The 20,746-nt window shown below is 40.1% G+C and overlaps 1 long non-coding RNA gene across 1 annotated transcript; it reads right to left on the bottom strand.

The window, feature by feature from the left end:
• Positions 1-3,504: 3,504 nt before the first annotated feature.
• LOC146545585 (uncharacterized) lies at positions 3,505-20,723 on the bottom strand. The gene is made up of 2 exons (XR_014879998.1): positions 12,514-20,723; positions 3,505-3,678 (listed from the first exon to the last, which is right to left on the bottom strand). It is a non-coding gene; the product is annotated as an uncharacterized LOC146545585 (long non-coding RNA).
• Between the last annotated feature and the right edge of the window lie 23 nt (positions 20,724-20,746).

Below are 20,746 nucleotides of genomic sequence, written 5' to 3'. Positions count from 1 at the left end.
TCTGAAAATGTCAGTTAACAAATAGTATGTAGAACTTTGAATAATGTATTGTGTTTTTTGTAGTGTTTTTTTTCTCTGTTTAATCAACCAAACAATAAGTATTGTTTTCTGTGTGTGATAAATGTATCCTGCAAAGAAATTCATTGTTTGATTGTGAATGTGCTTAAATCTGTTTTTAAAAATAAGGTAAAATGACATAATTCGTTATTTATGGCAGTTATTATGTTCTCTCTCCTACATTCTCATGCTCCTCTCACACGTAATCTATATTCTCTATCTGGGTACCAGAAACCTTCCCCCTACTCTTCTTAGTACTTGACCACCTCCTAAAATTAATAATACTGCTAATTTGCTTTTCCTTACTTACCAGTTTATCACAGTAATAATTAGATTTATAATAGAAGTGCATCCAGAGGGACATCTGCACTCTGTTCCTGAGCAAAGCTAATTTTACTGTAATGTTCCCAAGGTACACAATGACCACCTTCTAGGAGCACAACCCTCAGTCTTGGCCTCCTCCTATGTAATTCTTCAGTTCTTGCATTGCTTGCACTGGACTTCCATTGGCTTGTTTTATAGTGAAATATTTGACATGGGATGCCGAGATGCCATCGTTGAGGTAAGTGGAACCCCTTCTCTGGATGTTAAAGCCAGTCTTACGTGAGGAATTTAAATCTCAGCTCTTTGAATGACGCTAGGATGATGCTATGTGTCACAACCTTTGATTTGTATGTACAAACCAGTGCAGAACAGGGCGTATAGCCAGTTCTCACCAGGTTTCCCTAGGTATCTAGATACAGTCTGGGGCTGTGCTAGCATGTCGTCTCCGGAGTGCTCAGCCTTATTTGGAGATGAAGCTTTATCATTCTTTGTCTTGAGCAAACTCATCTAGAGATAGATAGCCAGGTTATTTGTACAGACAACTAAATCGTCCTTCGTTGCTTATTGGACAAGCTGTTACTTTATGCAAGCAAAGCTGTTTCAGCAAGCACAGCTTTGTTCCCAGATAACAGATTACTCTGAGAAATAGGCACAAAGCACAAGTCACAGACCCATTGGGAGGATTTCCCAGATAAGTTTTTGTGCAATTTTCTCAATTCTTGCACAAGGAGGTGACTTTTTTTTTTTTCTTACTGATATTTAAGTTTTAGCTCAACAGTTCATTTTTTTTCTTCAGCAATTAAGCATCTGTGGTCCTGTAATTTTTCATTTGATTTTGAAAATGTTATCTGATTATGTTATTATGTGTGTTCTGTAGTCTTTAATAAAGTCAGTGATGTATTCATGGCATCACAAGGAATGATGCCTTAATCACTAATATAATTTGAGGATAACATTTAGAAAGGTGTACTCTATCAATGTGTCTCATTTCTAGCTTAATATAGTTCTTTTTAGCAAGCATAAGCATTCCTAAACATGCTAAATGTGGGGGGTTGAAACTGGATGGTCTTTAAGATCCCGTTCAGCCTATGACACCAAGTTTGCTGGAAGTGACAATGTGCCTGGGGGTAGCGAGGCCCTACAGAGGGATCTGGACGGGCTGGATGGCTGGGCTGAAGCCAATGGGATGAGGTTCAACAAGGCCAAATGCTGGTCCTGCACTTTGGCCACAACAACCCCAGGCAACGCTACAGGCCTGGGGCAGAGTGGCAGGAAGACTGTGTAGAGGAAATGGACCTGGAGGTATTAATTGATGCTCGGCTGAACATGAGCCAGCAGTGTGCCCAGGTGGCCAAGAAGGCCAATGGCATCCTGGCTTGCATCAGTAATGGTGTTGCCAGCAGGAACAGGGAAGTGATTTCCTCCTTGTACTCAGCTCTGGTGAGGCCGCACCTCAAGTACTGTGTCCGGTTTTGGGCCCCTCACTGCAAGAAAGACATCGAGGCCCTGGAGCGGGTACAAAGAAGGGCGACAAAGCTGGTGAGGGGTCTGGAGCACAGGCCTTACGAGGAGCAGCTGAAGGAACTGGGATTGTTCAGTCTGGAGAAGAGGAGGCTCAGGGGAGACCTTATTGCTCTCTATAACTACCTGAAGGGAGGTCATAGTGAGCTGGGGGTCGGCCTCTTCTCTCGTGTAACTGGTGATAGGACTAGAGGGAATGGCTTCAAGTTGTGCCAGGGGAGATTCAGGCTGGACGTTAGGAAATACTACTTTTCTGAAAAAATGGTCAGGCACTGGGATGGGCTGCCCAGGGAGGTGGTGGAGTCACCAACCTTGGAGGTGTTCAAGGAACGTTTGGATGTTGTGTTGAGGAATATAGTTTAGTGAGAGCTATTGGTGATAGGTGGATGGTTGGACTGGGTGATCTTGTGGGTCTTTTCCAACCTCGGAGATTCTGTGATTCTGGAAGCCATTCTACGGAATCTTATCTGAGATTTTCATGAGCACTTGAACTACCCAATAAAATGCAATTTAAGATTTGATTATAATTTTATAGTTGTAAATTGGGAGAAAATAATATTCATGAAGTATAAGCGGCAGGAAAACTCAGGCTTCTGCTAACTCTCTCTCTCTCTCTCTTTGGCCTCAAACAGATGTGGGTCTGTTGTTTACTCTGATACTCAGGGCTGCAGTCTTGTTGAGATTGTATTCAGTGCTCTTACTAAATCTGCATCTCATTCTCTGTATCTCTAATTATTTTTTGGCATCTACCTTTTTTTAGTCTCTTTCAAATGTAGCAGTGGCTCGATACTGTCTAACCGCCACTTCTGACAATCTTGGAAACACATGGTTGCACATCTTGTTTCATTTCCCCCAAAAGGAATAATCACTTAAATGAAAACAATAAACTCTTCTCTCTCTCTCTCTTCTCTCTCTCTCTCTCTCTCTCTCTCTCTCTCTCTCTCTCTCTCTCTCTCTTCCCCCCCTCCCTTCCCCCTCATTTATTATCCTTTTTACTTGTTATTGCACTGGGAAAGTACCTATATCTTTGTCCCTTCACAGCTCTATGAGGATCTCTATTAAAATATTACCTGATATTTTTTTAAGTGTATATTCCTCTGAGCCTTTTGCATTTGATGCAGTTATCCACACAGACATCTAGTGTGGTCTGATATATCCTTCTTGGGTTAGTAATTTGACTTGGAATAAGCTTCAAGTTTTGATACTCATCCCCTGCTTGTCTCCATTTGTCTTCTGTTGGTTTAGGTCTCAGGGCTTCTAAGACCTATGTATGGGGCTGGCAGCTGGGGCCCTATAGGAGATCAAAGACATCCTGTACCAGCAGCTGGATACTAGGAGGGCTACCTGAGGGCATTTTGTATCATGTCAGATGCTTACATGTGGGTAAGAAAACAAGCCTGACTGATCATTTCCTTGGGTTTCTTTCCTTTTTGACTCATTAATTAAATTGGAAAATGGGACTGAGTGACTTTTATTTGTCATAAAAATATGTCCAAGTTTTCTAATTTTGCACAGTAATGCTATTCATAGGAGTTATGGGGAAAAAGACATATATTGTCCTGCTCTGGACCTTAATCCTGGAAGCAGCAAAAAATGAGTACAGCAAGAAAAAGGACACTTTATTTTATAAAGAAAATACTGTAAATCTCTAGCTATGGAATAGCAGACATGCACAGATCTACGGAGGCTGAAAGAGACCAGATGAAGACAAGGCTGCCCGGGGAGAATGTGACTATCCAGGCCAACTGCTACAGCACTGTGCATGGCTTCTTCTCCCTTGAAGGATCAAAGAAGTGGAGATTCAGTTAGGAATGGGATAAAATCAGGAAAGGAGTGTTGCAGAGAGAAGTGGTTTGTTCATTTACGGTATTTTTACATCAGAAAAAGCATGCATATCTCACAAAGAGAGCATGATATCAAGCATTTCTAGAGCCAACTTGCAGATAGCACTGATGGATTTCCATTGCTGGCAGCTACATGCCATGCACTAAGGCCAGAGAGATGATGAAAGCCTGTACTTTAGGATATCTATCTGGCTCTGAGGACTGGTGCCCTGCTTGCTGTGTATGGATTGCACCTGGTCACTCTTTCGGTAGCCTAACTGTGAGATTGGAACTCTTCTCCTGTTTTCTCATTCATTCTCCTGCACGAGTTGACCTCACAGGTGCAATTACTAAGAAAAATTAATCCACTTTTACAATGTTTAGCCCCTTGGCTTTATTTTCACTCCTGCAGCTATTTGAATAACTAGCATAAATGAGGCCGAACCGCATGTATCTCTATCATCGCTGCACGATCAGCAGTTAGATTATAAGCACATATTGCAAACCACACATTCCTCGGTACTTACCACTGTTTTTACCAACAATTTCTTTTTTTTTTTTTTTTTAAATAACTATTTGCTGTTCTTCGTTACTTATCTGGACATGAAAATACCAAAAGCAGTTCTGAAGAAAGCAGAGTGACTTAAAAAGGGATCGCTTTTAGCATGTGTAAATGTGGATTAAAAAACAATCTATATCATTTTAAAATGTGACATTAAGTGTGATACTAAACATGATAAATTACTCTGTTTACCTATATGTGATTCTTATGGTTCCTCCCCTGTACTCTACCAATTCAAATGCAAATTACAACTTTTATAGCTGTAGCTGAAGACATTAGGGATGCAGCCAGAGTCCAGATTTGGTGAACTGAGCTCATCATAGGAACAGGGAGAAAAAGCTTGATAGGGAACGTAGCTGACTGAGAAGGGAATCAGGAAACCAAATGTTGTATGGTGCAGTGAAACAACAGAAAGAATCCAGGAAATGAGTGGCCATGAGGATTAAAAAAACAAAAACAAAAACCTTTTATTATTAATTACAAATGCATAAGAAAGTAGCTTGAAAATCTGCCTTCTTCTAGATCAAAAGGGCGCTTTGAAATGCAAAACAAATCTTTTTTCTTCTGCCACAGACTTGTGTATACACACAGATGCTAATTTGATAAGCATTTGGTTAGCTTCCGCTAGCCTTAATTATTATCAGCTTAGATAAAAATGATTGCTAGTGGACTGAGAAAGCTGTGAAATACATGGGCTGTAGCTGCAGGGAAGAAAATGGAAATGGTTTTGTCAGGTCCATAAATAAGAGCTTGCAGTGAAGAGAAGTGCTTGAGCAGCTATGTGGGGCCATCCAGCTGAGCAAGCCGCTGTGCTACATGTTCTCTGTGTGACCATCAAATAGGAAGGGCTGAAATCCTAACAGTGAAACTTGCCAGGCCTTACAGTTGGGATTGTACTTGCCCTGAGGCTACTGGGTCTCCAGAACTCTTCAGCCCTGCCTCTACACATGCCCGGCCTGCTGCAAAGTCTGGAGATGAAGCAGGAAGCATGCCTTTAGTGTGAGGGTGATGGACAGCTTGTGGGGTTGCCTTCTAGGGGATACCTGAAAGCCACATGGTCATGGTCCTGGGCACCTGCTCTGGGTGTCCCTGCCAGAGGAAACAGCCTACGGAGATCCCTCGCACACTGTGGTCCTGAAGGCTTGCTGAATCTCTGGCTCTAGAGGCTCAGCTGACCTGTTCAATGCAAAAGCATTCCACAAAATGCAGAGTGGTTACATCTGCTGCCTGCACAGGTGGGAATGGGATACAGCAGGTGGAAAACATTCTGGATACAATCCAAAGTCTACTCGGTGATCCACTGTTCAGACTGTTCATATAATGACGTTGTCAAAACAACAGGCTTGGCCTAGCTATAATTCGCAGGACAGAGCTGTCTTCAGGAATGTTGTAAATTCTGTGTGATTCTTGGTTGTTTGCTTTTTAACCATGCTATCCACGACCATTACTGCTGGTATATCATGCAGCAGTGTGAGTGGGATGCTTCCCCTACAGGAAGATAGAGACCACGTGAGAACAAACTCGTTGGAGAGGAAGGATAAAGGGATATTGTCAGTTTTGAAAGCTTGGGGAAATGGTTACTATTATTTTAAAGAGCAAAAGTGTTTTAATATTTGAATAACCATTCTGCTTTTCTCCAATATTTGCAAAATACCTTTTCTCTATCTAAAAAACCGTAACTCCCTTAGCGGCTTAGAAAGGGTGCAGTTTTGAACAAAGGAGCTTTTTGGGACCACTCCTCTCCTCTTTGGCTACTCTAAATGCCTGACCTTGATGTATTAGTGAGAAGAAACTGTAGCAAGCTCAGTCCTGATAAAAGTTTGCCATTCTCCAGTTGAAAAGAAAGTCATCTCTCAGAGCCTAAATAACCAGGCAGTCAGACATATAAAGCTAGAAATCTCTGCTGGCGCACCCCAGATTTTGGAATGTCATGCTGTGAAGTCTGACACTGCAATCAGACAGATATACCTGGCTCACAGGTCTGAATTAAACCAAACCTGTGTAATAAGGCCTTACTATGATGCTCACATGAATATACGGCCAAATCATGCATGAGTAGTAAGGTTGTTATCAAATTGAAAATAAAAAGGACTCCATCTATCCATGCTCACCACAGATGCAATCTGGCTACACTGAGGTCAGTGGGAAAGATCTAGTTCCTACATGGATAATAATATTGAGTTTTAAAGTGAAAATGGAATAAGATGACCTGCAGACTGAAGAATGGAACCTGCCAGGGAAGAAAAATAGGTTTTTTTCCAATTTCTTTAATTATAGACTGAAGCAATGATTCTCTTTCTTCTCTTGCTATAGTTAATTAGTTTTGTAACGACTCTCATCTGTGTGCTTTAAGATACTGGCCTATTCTTCAAAGCACATCTTGTAAAAGTTAAAAGTTGAAGCATGAGGATGTAGTAATCAAATGGAATCACAGTTTTCCCTGCTTTGGACTTTAACAAGTTTTCAAGGCTCTAGGTCTACTGGATGTGGTGCTCAGAGAAGGGGACTTCAGGAACTTACTCACACCTGGCCAGAGTCACTCACTTTAGTCATTTGGATAACCATCTCCTCCCTCTATAGCCAGTAAAGAGCTGTCATCTGATGAGTACTCACATGGAAGTGCTTCCCTCCCAGTGTACTATTAGACACAGCCTAAGTACTGTAGTCCAGTAATAAAATTGCACTTTCTACATATGCATGTGTCATTAAAACCACTGAAAAATGGAATCATAGAATTGTTCAAGTTAGAAAGAGACCCTTAAAGTTGGACCACCTTGTCCAACTTCCCTGCAGTGAACAGGGACTCCTACAGCTGCATCAGAGTGCTCAGAGCACCACTCAGCCTGACCTTGAGTATCTCCAGGGATAGGGCATCCATTACCTCTCTGGGCAACCAGTGCCAGTGCCTCACCACAACAATTCTAAAAAACCTCTTTCTTACATCCAGTCTAAATCTCCCCGCTTTTAGCTTGAAACCATTTCCCCTTGTCCTGTCACAAAAGACCCTTCTAAAGAGTCTGTCCTTTCTTACAGCCCGCTATTAGATGCTGAAGGTGCTATCAGATCACCATCACCCTGGAGCCTCCCATTCTCCAGGCTGAGCAGCCCCAGCTCTCAGCCTGTCCTCAAAGGGGAGGTGTTCCATCCTTTGGATCATTTCTGTGGTCCTCCTCTGGATGATGAACAACTTGGAATTGCTAGATAGAATCATAGAATCACAATCTGGCATTATCAACCTGCTCATACTTATAAAATAAAAATTGCAATAAATTGAGACAGAAAAGTAGATATAAATGCTAAAAAATATTGATGATGGAGATCGTGGCTTAGAAATCAATCTAGCTAGGGTAGCTTTAGAAATAAGCCAAATGTATGCCAGAAGACAGGAACTCTCATTTATATCTGTGACATCAAATGGCTCCTTTTCACTTCCCATTATACGTCCTCTGTAGTTGTAAATAGGATTTTGTGTACTAAATAGTTCACAAGCCTTTTCTCCATCTTTCTGCAAAGATCATAGCCGAGGGTTGGAAAGCCAACATCCCTGCTAGAGCAGGTTACCACTGCCACATTCACTACAAGTTTAACACTGAATTTACAACTTTCTGCCTTTCTCAGCAATGTCTCCATCTTGTTTTCATCATCTCACTAACAAATTCTGAACCACTTCACAGAGTTACTTGTATCTGCCTTCTTTCAGTAAAGATTCAGTCAGTAAAAACCCATTTTTTATATGAAAAAGTAAGAATTTCTCAGCAACCTATTTCTACACAGTCTGGGAGGAAAGAAAGGAGGAGAAAGGCATCTATGTGTTTTACTCCTGATTTTAGGAATAATATTTGTCAACCTTTCTGTTCTTTATGTCTTTTTAAAAAATGTGACTGTGAGGAGATGACTAAGAAGGGCTGTTCATAGAACTACAGGTCAAGGCCTAATTGCATTCAGTTGGCCAGCTGTGGCATCTATTTGAACAGCTGCACTTCTGGCTCGAGTTTATAAGCTGCTTATATATACCAGTATATATGCCTTCATACAATACCTTGCTTAATGCTTTATCTCCCTCGAGGGCATTAGGGAAGTTATGGTAAAACACGGATTCTTAGTGAAAAGCAGTTTGTTTTGAAGGGAAAGAGGGTCTTTTTTGCAGTGAATATGCACCACATAAAGATTTGGCCAGAGTGGCCACTAAATCTGGATTTCTATTCAAAATGATTTAATTTTCCAATGCAACACAGCAGAAAACCAAGTTCTCTAAAAAGAGCCAACCTGCACACCAGAAAGAAACTGTGAATGTTTGGGGTTTACTGCTCACTGAAAGGAAAAAGGCTGGCAAACCTGGAGGAGGTTACCAATGAGGGCACTGACCATATTGTTACCATTAGCTTCCAGGAGAGCTGGAATAGCAGCAGCTTATTTTACTATTCTTAAACCAGTTTATCTCGGTTGATCACAGCAAAGCCATCAAAACCAGCAGCACCTTAATTTTGATGCACAATAACTATGGCAGATGCTGTGGAAATTTCCACGTCCATCCAGGCCTGGCTTGGCTTCCAGGAGAGCCAGTGAGGTGACGGTCCATGCAGTAGAATATTTCTACCATGAACATATCAGGCGAAGTTTTGCAATATCTGAATTCAACTTTCAACTCAGATGCTGTAAAACAGGAGCAATAATATTTTGCCAAAGCCTCTTACTGCTTTTTTATTTGAATTGTAAATTGTCTAGGAGGAAATGCTCTCTTCCACTGTGAGGCTGTAACTCAGTTTGGAGAGCGTGGCCTCCAGGTACTGAAATGAGGATGGTTAGAGAGTGGTGTGCACTGGAAAGATTGGCTTCCAGAATAGAGACATTCACCCTTAAACATGATCTCTGTCACACAGCCCAAAGCCGAATAGCAGTAAGCATTTCAAAAACTGATTCTGACAAGAAGTCAGCAAGAGCACAGGCAAGCAAGAAAAAGAGGTTGCAAACAGCAGAGAAATCAGAAATCACTGGGGTGAAATAGGACTAGCAGCAGGAGAGGATGTAAATGGCTGGCATCAAACTGCATGAATTATGGCCTGGGAAAAGAAGAAGGAAAGCAGAAAGGTCTGAGGACAAACAGAAAAGCTTAGCAAATGACTGCAGAGTTTGAATGATAAGACCAAGAAAGTTCCACTGATTTTTAAATAGCAGTTCAAGATGTTAAGACGAATAAAAGATATTAGGGTGAATTAGGTATCAGAGATACAGACAGAAGGATGGCAAATGAAAAGACAGGCTGGCAGAGGGGAGGGGAAATAACTGTCAGAGCATTAAAGAAGGAGATCTCCAGTCAGCGAAGATATTAAATGATGATCATGCAAAAGAAAGAAGTGAGAATGGACCTTCAGAGCAGAAATGGGAAAGATTACTGAGGCTTGATAAGGGTTAAAGAAAAGTCAGATAGATTTGCATTGCTTTTCCTCCATGCAGTGGCACCTCATCTTGTTTTGTCTTTTTACCTCCCTGTCTTCCTAACTTCGATTTGCACCACAGTTGTGTGACTTGTTTCTAGCAGATGCTCTTTCAAGCAGTTTGAAATGTGTCCTTAGGTTTTATGGCAACCTTTTCCCTACCCACCACCTCTTCTCAAGCCATTTCCAGTTCATTCCTGCCACGACTGAAATGCTGCATGATAGCATCTTTGCAAACCCCAAAGGAGCAGCAAGGGGCCAAAACAGAATCCCTGCCTCTTATTGCTTCTCAGTTTACATTTTTTAAAGTCAGTTTAATCCCACATACTTAGTCCTGTAAGCAAGCAATTTTAGAAAATTAAATAGGAATTTCCCTGTGTGTTTATGGCATGCTTATGATGATAGATTTGTGTTTGCAGTTAAATATTTCCCTGCAGTGTTTACTGATTAAACATTCAAGGCACACAGGGAACGTGACTGTGGGCTTGACTGCAAGCCAGCTGAAGAGAGAAGATTTCATTGAATCAGCTGGTTTTTAGGACAGATAAAATAGCCCAGACACTGGTTTGCAAATAAATGTGCCCATCTCTCTATTACCTTTTGAACAGGGAACTCTTTCTTTTATGGACAGGAGCATTTACAAGCCATTTAACTCCTTTAACAAAAAACTTGTAAATGGAGTATGGAGCAGCTTCACTCTACAGAAGGATATACTGTAAATGGTGATGGGGTCACCATTAAAACAAGCTGCATATAATCCAAGCAATGAAATATGCCATATTTGAAGTATTTTGTATGAATAGAAAGAGTCTGTTACTGCAAGCAATAATATTTATTTCCTGAAACCAGTCCTTGTAAATTCAGGCTCCATTAAATATTACAAAGGCAGAAAGGAGGTTCACTACTAGAAGTATGCCTAAAGCTAATGCTACTGACAAGGTATAAAATGACTAGAAATACTGCCTACAAGGAGAAAAAGAGGGTCCCTTTCTCATCAAAAAGTACCACTTTTGTTTTGATGAAAACACATATAAACTTTTTAAAATGTAATGTTAGTATGGCATTATCCATGAATGAGAAAGAAGGATAAAACTCATTCAGTAGTAAAGCCACTCTGTTACAAAGAGGTCAGTAGTTTAAACAGTCCTATATGCTTAGTAATAGAGTTGTCAAGAAATTTAACAAGTGAAGATAGTCCCCTAAGGTAACCCTGCAAAACTGCAATCATGTGGTCTCATAACTGGCAGGAGGAACCCTGAAGTGGGAGGGTTCACCAGACTGCATTTTTGGAGGTGCAAAACACTTAAACTCAGTCTTAAAGAGTAAGGTGTCTGCCAGTATTTCCTCCTGCCACCTTGGTTCCTGCTGCAACCCTACTGCATCTCCTCCCAGTGCGCTTCCACAGGCTTGTTTCAAAACCACTGCCACATGCTGCTGCAGAGAATGCTTCTGCAGATCATACAGGCACAAGGTGTTCTGACCCAATCATTCCCAGTTTCTTTATGATAAGAAAAGCTCTTCCCACTTAGGCCCAGGTTTTTTAATGTAGCTGAATTGTGCCAGTGCTGGGCAACATGCGGGGAGGCATTGCACTGAGCTGCTGCTGCCCTCCAGTACAGCTGGGCCAGGGTAGGTCTGGCAGCACTCAGCTGCCCACAACACATCGACAATTGGGAACATCAGCCAGGAAAGCCTCAGGCTTCTCCTGTCAGTAGCTCTCAGTGACATGGCATAATGATGTCAGAGAGTGCTGAAATCTGTGGAAAAGATTTCTGAAAGAATGGAGTCAGGCAACTGCATAATTTTATTACAATAAGCCTGTATAATATATTGGCCAGAGTTATGGCTTTGCCTGACATAGTCAAGCATGGCTATTACAAAGAGAATGCATCTTGTCTTTTCCTGAACTACTTTTATTGCAAAATCTGTTATTCATTGTACATTTGGTCAAAAAAAATCAAATAATGCTTTTTCAGATTTGCTCTCAAACAATTCCTAAGCAAATAGTAAAAATTAAAGGCTGGCAATTCAAGACTGTTTATTGTTGCATGGGGCCATGTTAATCTGAGTATGTGATGAAGAGAAACACAAAAGCATACGCTTTAAAAAAGGAATTGAGAAGGAAATATAATTCAGAAGTTTCATTTCAGCCTTCTCGGATGTCTTTTTGAATCAGTGTCTTCTGGCACAGTGTGGACTTGGCGAGACACCAACCTGAGCACAGTGGGACTCAGTATTGTAGACCATGACAGACACAGTTTCTGAAAATTGGGAAAAACAGAAAACAAAGGAAAAAGCATGCAGAACAGAGCAGCTTGCTGCTTGAATTCGTCTGAGTGCAAACTCAATGCCGCTGTATCACTGTTTCGATCAGAAGACAAAAGGAACCACAGTTTCTAATACCCCACAGGTGTGAACCAAGAACATTCTTTTTGTCTTACAACTGAAACCCGGCACAGTAACAATTCCAACAAAACATGGAAAGCACAGGAGCCACACCAAACTCACTTATTTCTGATACCCGCCATATGCTTTAGGGCATAAAGGCAACCTTTTGTCAAATTAAGATGTTTCCACACCAGAAATTCTAAGGAGATCATCTGGTCATGGAGAAAAAAATAGATGAAATATGTTGCATGTGAACTTTGCTTATGATAAGTATTCCAATCTGGTTAATTTTCTGATTTTCTTGTTTTCCAGGTTAACATCACTGGCACGGTATTCGTTGTATAAGCGTTGCAGTAAAAACCTCAAAGCAAACTTGTTAATCCTTAACAACAGCTACACATACCATTCTGTATTCATCAGAAGTTCTTTCAGTTCAAAATCAACCATCAGAGTAATGAAGAAGAGCTAAAAAAAAAAAAAAAAAAAAAGGATTTTTTAAGATAGTGGCTGACAGGAGAATATAATAAAGAAAGTCTGAGGAATTGTTCAGATAATGTAAGGTAAGTAATAAAGAAGCATTAAGGAAAATTCAGGCGGACTATCAAATACAATCATCCCAAGTGAAATTTATAATTAGCTGTTGAATTTGTATTTTTTAAAAATTCACAGCTGAAACAGTTCATGGTTTCTCACGGGTTCACAGACTGGTAGAGGAAGAAAGTAGTTTCTACCACATTTCAGGTAGACTCTAACTTATCCAAGGTAAAATAATCTGTACCAGTTTAAAAATTAAGCATTGATGTCCTGACTCAGCCTACTGCTCTATTCAGAAGAGAGGATCATTCTTTTAAATTGTCAACTGAGACGTTCTATTAAATGTCTGAGCTAGGAACAGTGGGGTCCAAACTCCACAATCAAATACATGTTATTTGACAGCTTTCAGGTTGCAAGGCCATGTAAGCTTTCTGCTATTGAAGGCAACAAGCTGCTTTAGGCTGAATATTTTTATGTTAATTCCAGAAGTCATTTTTCTGTGGTTATGCAAACTATTGCTTTATGGGGTTCTGATGAAGTTTTGATATCAGACTAAAAAAGACCTTCTACATTAATCTTTTACTTTCAATAGGTTTAGTATCTTGTAACGTACATTTTGGAAGATTAAGTACATTTCTATTTCTCCAAATCTGGTCTATTCATTGTAACTTTAATTGTGAAACTATTTAGGTGAGATATAGATCATTCACTTTCGATCATATTGCTGACTCTATCTTTTGATTTAATTACATTGCATTTAAAAACCCATTTATAATTAGATGCTACCTGGCAACATCTTAGAGGACCTGCCTGTGAATAACCACAAAGTCCTTCCAACTTCTTTCTGTGCTGCCTTTCATAAACTCAGATGTGGTCTAGCAGCCAACAGACAGATCACAGCCTGCTGAGCGGATCAGTATTTTCTTGTCGTATTGTTTTTCCCTTGGAAAAGTCATCTCTTTTTCCTAAGCATAAGCTGTTTCTTATAAAATGAATGAAGAAGTTTGTGCAAAACTTTCTGCTAAGGAGAAAAGTTTTGAAGAGCAATCATTGCTGTAGCCCCTCACGCAGCAATGCTGACTTCATGTTAAAAGCATCTCTGAATAGAAGGAAATCAATTTAATCTGTGCAGAGCACTGTCAGGATGTGGAATGCTACACAGGCATTCACCTGAACTGTTCAGTCAATGGAGAGAAAGAAAGCACAATTTGATCTGTTCTAGGCATCTTCAGTAGGGTGAGATGAATTGCATCTTAAAAATGGCTCTGTTGAATGGTAAGGCCACTGAGACAAGGTCCAATATAGGCATCTGCACTGTGAACATCCAAAAATCTCTGCAATAATGAGCTAATTGACTGGGTTCACAGGAGAGCCCAATGTGGAAAAGTCTTTCTGCATCACCACTTCAGCCTTTTAGACTGGCAGCTTTATTTAGTCTGGAGATCCTTTTAAGGAAGAGACCAACTTTTTCCTACTTGGAATTAGCATTGCACTTGCAACCAGAAGTCTAATAGGCAAGATGGTAACTTCTGCTAACAACAGAAACTTCATCAAGTGAATATACACTAACATTCATCACAGAGCTACACCGGCGTGTGTGATGTAAGTGCAGTCAGTATGATTTATCAACATGTACTTGAGCATTTTGTTTTGTTTTGTTTTGTTTTAAATGGAGTTACGTGTACTTCTGCCTAAGTGTCAAATGGCCAAGTAACAGAACTAAATCTAGTCCTGTCTGTAGGACAGCAGGCAAAGACTAACATTCTGTCTCCTTTAAAGTCAGCAGTAAATCTGTCTTTGGCCTTGATGGCAACAGCCTTTAAAATAAGGAGTCCAAAACATAACACACATAAGATAAAAAAAGACCCATCACATTATTATTTACCAGGACTTCTCAGATTGTATGTTGAGGCATCATCACTCAGAAAAGAAAACATCTGTATAACAAACAGTATTTCACAACACATATATAAAGTAAACTAAGTATTACTGGTCTCTGTTGCAGGTGAAACATCTTTTCCACTGTCTGGTCTTTTACGCTATTTTTTTCATGCATTTTACCACCTCTTTATGCTAACTGTGGATGAACTAATAATTTCTATTTTAACCAATTTGTCATCCATTCTTCTCCGTGCAGGACTTCCTTCCTTATAAACATTTTGATCAGAAAGAATAGTATTTCCTTCATATTATGCAAAGCTTGGGTTACAAATTACCAAATGGTGCATGTTTGCCCCTTATTTACATAGCTTTTAATGGAATAAAAGCTGTCAAAAAACTTGCTCTCTCTGACCTTTTTTTTCCTTTTTTTTTTTTCTTATTTTTTTATATTTATATTAATTAAGATTTCATTGATCTGATTTCACTTTTTCCTTATTTCAGCTGTAACTGTTAATCTAGATCAAAATAATGGAGACTGCTGTCTACTGGATACTGAGTCAGTGATGAAAGATAGCAAATCTGCCTACTCAGAGGGGTTCTTTGCTGTCCAGGGGCTAGCCTGTCACTGAAATCACCTACGTAACATGGGAAATGATAAAATCGTAGATGGTAGACAAGATGTGACTTGGCGGAGTTGGGAAAACAGCATTACTCGTTTTGTAATTATTAGGAAATACAAACTGGAACAGAAGAAAAACAGAACAGAACAGAAAGAACTGGAGAAAAATTATCATAGATAAAAACTTTGAGAGGGCTATGCTGAAGCTGCAGCCACAGAACCCTGAGCCACTTGTAGCACTGGTTATCTGAGCTCCCATGGGCTTACCAGGGCTATGCTTGACATACAAGGAATACATATTTTCTGTTATGTTCTTTTTGCTTGTGGACCGCAGGTCCTGTCCTGTAGCTGTGTATGCAAGTCACCAGCTGGGAGAGGTTAAGATATTTTAACTAGCTGGTGCAGCTATCAAGTGTTATGATTTAGGTCATAAAGGAAGATTAATGCTGGCAAGCCCTCCTGATATCTGAAGAGCTGTGTCTGGACTACGTGACAGGCAGGAGAAACAAAGTAAACGAGCCAAGAGAGCCCATTTTTTGCTGTTCCAGATAATGATCATCTGATGTGGGATTGGGATCACCTGATGATGAGCAAACCATGGGATCAAAGGATGACTGTGGACTCAGAGGGAGTAGGGAATATCATCTGATGGAAGTTATAAAAAGGTTTCTCTCAGGGACTATTTTCAAACAACAAAACACACTGCTTACAGGATATAGCAGTTCTGGGAGATGAACAAGATGTTAAGGAAAAGCTTAACCTCATTTTGCCCTGTCATGTGATGGGTTCAGGGACAAAACTGTGCTGGGATTCACAAATCAATGTTCATATAATCTTTTTCTGCATTTGGTTTGGGGAGGGAGGAGATACTAGTTGGGATTTTGGGGAATTTTGTTCTGTGGTCAAATATCTGTAGAAAAATATGGAAAGGAACTGTGTTAGGACTTTACATTTTGGGAGTTAGGAGAAAAAAAAAAAAAGCCAAAGCCACAAAACCAGGATATATGGGTGAGAGGCAGGACCCTGGGCTAAAGTAGGATGCATCAGCAAGGATATTGGTGAAGAGGTGAAGGTAAGGAATGGTCCCTCAGTGGTTTCTATGGGTATTTCTTGGTGTTATCAAAAGAATCTGTGAGTATGTCAGGATTAAAACTCGACTGGTGAATGTGCTACCAAAAGCAGTGTGTTCCAGAAGGACAATCAGGATTTTTGGGCCATCGGGCATCAGGTCTCCTTTTCACAGTAAACAGGTGAACAATCTCTCTCCAGAAGATTGCTTACCTGTTTGGATCAAAGGAAATCCCATCATAAGGGTTCAAATACAGCACTCTGGCCTATATCCAGGAGAGGGCTTTCAAAAAGCAGAGTATAATAGCTGCTATAATTTATGGTTGCATTTACTTAAGCAATTATCTCTTATCTGAGTTTCCTAAAACTTCCTGAAATTGTTCTCTTGTTCTGTGAGGTGCCTTACATTCTTACATCCTGTGATATAATTTGACTCTCTAGGGTCCTTGTTTGCAGACCTTAAAAAAAATTAAATCTTCACTCATCCCTGTAATTGGTATGAATGTGTTGCCCTGCTTAACTCAACACACTTGTTTTTCAAGTTAGATTTTTTTTATGGTTTTCAATAAGATGTAGACTCTGCAGTAGCCAACATTTAATTTGAGATAGTTTCCTGCCTCTTTTTTCCTCTAAAGATTAGAGCAGTGCCCTAACAAGTCTACGTATTTGATTGTAAGCATCCAAGAAAAGGGAGATAAATTTTGTTTTAGTAAACAGTAACGTGCTCAGACACAGAAGCAAAAGTAGGAACTAAAGAAGTAAATTCATTAGACTACTAAGTTCTAGTTTTCTTAGTCATCGACATGTCTTTATAAGATCAGCTATTTTGCTAAGACGTGAACTTCATCATTGGTCAAAATTACGGTACCACATCCTTACCTCAGGTTATTTTCTAAGTCAGAAACTTACAAGACCCTCTTTTTTCCTTATTATGCCTTTCTGAAAGGAAGTATCTGTCTGGTTACTATCTTCCTTCTCCTACAAATTTACTACAACCTCTATCAATTACAAGCAAATACTAAAGAAGTAGAGTTTTGGGGGTAGGGTTTTTTTGTAGGTTTGTTTCTCAGTGTATTTTTGTCATTAACATTCTAGGGTAAAACTGACCTAATATGATACATAAACAGTGAAGGTGATGAAACAACTTCCAGGTGTTTGCATCAAATCTAAGCCTCTTGTTTCTAGCACCTGCTTTTCCCATTTTGTTACTATCTTCTAACAGTTACTTCAGCATAGGCTGTTACCACGTGCTGTTTACTTAATTGTACTGTACAAATGCCTCTGTTTAGGAAAAATTAACAATATTTTGAATATAAAGAATCAGATATGAAAGATTTTGTGTGTACGCACACATGTTAAACAAGCATGTTTGACTTCAAGGCTTCATTTAGCATTACAAGATGACCGCTTTATTCACAGATGACAAAGCTGTAAGATATACAGATGGTCCTAAAAGAGTGCTAACGAATCTTATGTGAACAATCTAAAATAACACAAGGATAAAGGTCTTCCTACAAGATATTTCTTTGCTGTCTGTGAGGAATATGTTGTTTTCAACTTTAATTCCTGAGGTGAATTTCAGGCTGTGGCACCTGTAGGTGAGATATTTACAGATCAGTTAACATAGATGGATGCAGTCAGAGAAGATGAACTGTGAGTCTGTGGTTAAAAATACTGTTATGTTTGGTATTTCAGCTGGCTATGGGTGTGTATGGAAAAACAGGTGATGCAGGCTAAAATGCACCTCTACTGCAGGTTGTTGCATACAATTAGAGGCCTTTATCCTGACTTTTACATAGAATCATAGAATCACAGAATGACCTGGGTTGAAAAGACCACAGTGATCATCCAGCTTCAACCCCCTGCTATGTGCAGGGTCACCAGCCACCAGACCAGGCTGCCCAGAGCCACATCCAGCCTGGCCTTGAATGCTTCCAGGGATGGGGCATCCATAACCTCCTCAGGAAACTTGACCCAGTGTGTCACCACCCTCTGTGTGAGACTGTTCCCTTCAGCCTGTGTATCTTATCTAATCTGTCAGATCTCCCTGTAGAGAGTAGGGCCTCTGTCACTGCATTTCAGAAAAAGGATTCCATAACTGGGCAAACACTGGTGCACAAATGTGGTTTTTTTTTTTCACCTGTTGCATCCATTTTAGCAATCTCTACTGGCTTCAAAATATGCATGTAATCCTATACTGAATAAACTCTTTTCATATAGCCTGTGCTAATCTTAACACTATGATGTCATCTGAAATCCACAGTATTGGTGAAACATGTTTTAATATTCCAGCTCTTTTGATCATGCCTCGTAAATCAATCCCTCAATCTCTTTAATTATTTTAATTGCTCTTCTTTAAATTTCCCTTGCATATAATTTTCTAATAGGAAGATTCCCCAAAATATCCCAGGCATGACCTAGTTAAGTAGTAGGCAAAGAGTAGTCATGCCAAAGGAACGGAAGAGAAAAATCTGTTAGTTTCTTCCTCAGTGATGGGATCCATCACTTGAAGGCATCTGTGGGCTTTCTGATGTTTCTGCTCTGTAAGACCACATATAATTTACTATCTGCTTTCATTCCTACAGGTCAGTACTACAGATTTCTTCCTCTTGCTGAATACTTTCCTGCGGCTATATCAACATTTCCACGGTGAACCTTTTATTTTCCCACCCATATTCCTTTTTTGAATTTCTTCACGCTGTTTTGCCAGCTTTTCCATCTCCACCTAACTTAATGAGCAGCTGTGAAAGCCATTTATATCTAATTATTGTCCTTTACATTGAAGTCTAAGAAAGATTTGATATTGTTCTCTGAAATAATTAATTTAGCCTTTCCAGCTCTTCAGATGAAGTCTAGTGCTGATCCATAAAATTCCCAAGCATATAAAAAAGAATAGGGCAAGATGATTGTTCTGTTTCTTTCTTTCCATAGCAAATTTAATTAAAAAGATAATGCTCCACCCATCTTCCAGTACTAGTCTAGAATGGTCGGCCTTAAGTAGCAAAATTAATGCCAGGAAAAGATATGTTCTATTTTTTCCTCTGTAAAGCTGGTGAAGTTGTTCGTGTGTATATAACGGCATAATTGAGCTAGGTTCCTGGCACGTATGAACAAATACTTGAAGGTATACTTAGGTGACAACATCACCATTACTTTCTTCTGACTATTCCACAATGGAAAGATAATGTAATTGCTTCAGCTAAACAAAAGGCATTGGTTATTTCCTTGTCGCACTGAAGTCTAAGATAGTAAGCTTCTGTATGTAATAACTGAAATGACTGCCATTGCTGCAAACAAAGATGAGAGACATCTGAGATCATAAAATACGGGAATTTCCCTGGCTGTCCTGTGGCAACTTTATACCTGGAAAAAAAAAAAAAAAAATAGACCAGAGATGGCAGCAAGGAAGCAACGATTATTATTATTATTATTTTTCTTTTTTCCTCTGAGGGCACAGCACTGAGAAAAAGCAAAATTCTTGATGAAACAGCGACGTGCACACCCAATTCCTTGCATTTGGGGAATCAGGACTGTGCAGTCCCCTGTAACATGCAGGACTGGATCAAATACGTTTAACAGGAATCTGCAGAACCCCTTACTTTGGCTAACTAGTTTTTTTTTTTTTTTTTTTTTTTTTTTTTTTTTTTTACAAGTCTCTCATGGATTGGCAGAGTCAAATCAACACCAGCTGACAAAAATGAAATTGCTGCAAACCTGCAGACATCTCTGGCTCTTTTGATACATGTCTCCAGGGAACGTTTTTGCTTTGCTCCAGATCCGTGGAATTGCAGAACTTAAAACATGGGCAGTGAAAGCTTGCAACAAAAAAAACGTTACTGCAACTTACAGAAATAGTGATTGTGATACATTAGCTTATGTAAAAGTGATTTCTTGTAAACCCTTTTTATTTCTTGTAAAACTTTTTATTCTTTAAGCTGCAGAACGCCAGGAAATCACTGATACCGTCGTACTGTTCACATTAGATCTCGTTTCTGCAGATTTCTGCAAGAAAGGAGCCAAAAGCTGTAACATTCACAGTGCCTGACAACATTAATCATCGATCCTATTGCTAACTGCTTCTGGGTGGGATGTTTCTGGGTTTGTAATTACATATGGCTCCCATCATTTGTGGCTCCCGCAAGCAATTCTAGTTATCCTTCAAAAAAGACTTCAAATAAAATGTTTGAAAGATTCTCCAGCGCTAGCGAAGCTATGGGAAGGCAGCAACCTCTCTCAACCTCTCTGCTCGGTGAGGGCAGGGGTGAGGAGCAGTTCGGTGGCCCCAACGCTGGGGCTGCCCTTGCTGCTGGAGGCTGCTCCATGGCCCCGGCGCTAGGAGACCGTGCAGGAATTTCGTTACGGGGAACCGAATCTTAAAAGAAACGGGGGTTGTTTTTCTTTATTTTAGGCGCACGATGCGGGCAGGAACCGCCTGAGGGAGCACCCTCCACCGCCATCTCCCGCCTTTTTCCTCTTCCCCCCGGCTTCCCAGCGGCGGCCGCCATCTCACCGCCCCCACGCCACCCTCCCCCTC

Source organism: Meleagris gallopavo, chromosome 1, assembly GCF_905368555.1.
Source record: "Meleagris gallopavo chromosome 1, MGAL_WU_HG_1.1, whole genome shotgun sequence".
Classification (NCBI taxonomy): Eukaryota; Metazoa; Chordata; class Aves; order Galliformes; family Phasianidae; genus Meleagris; species Meleagris gallopavo.
The sequence above is the reverse complement of the archived record's forward strand: the minus strand, read 5'-3'. Positions and strand labels throughout refer to the sequence as shown.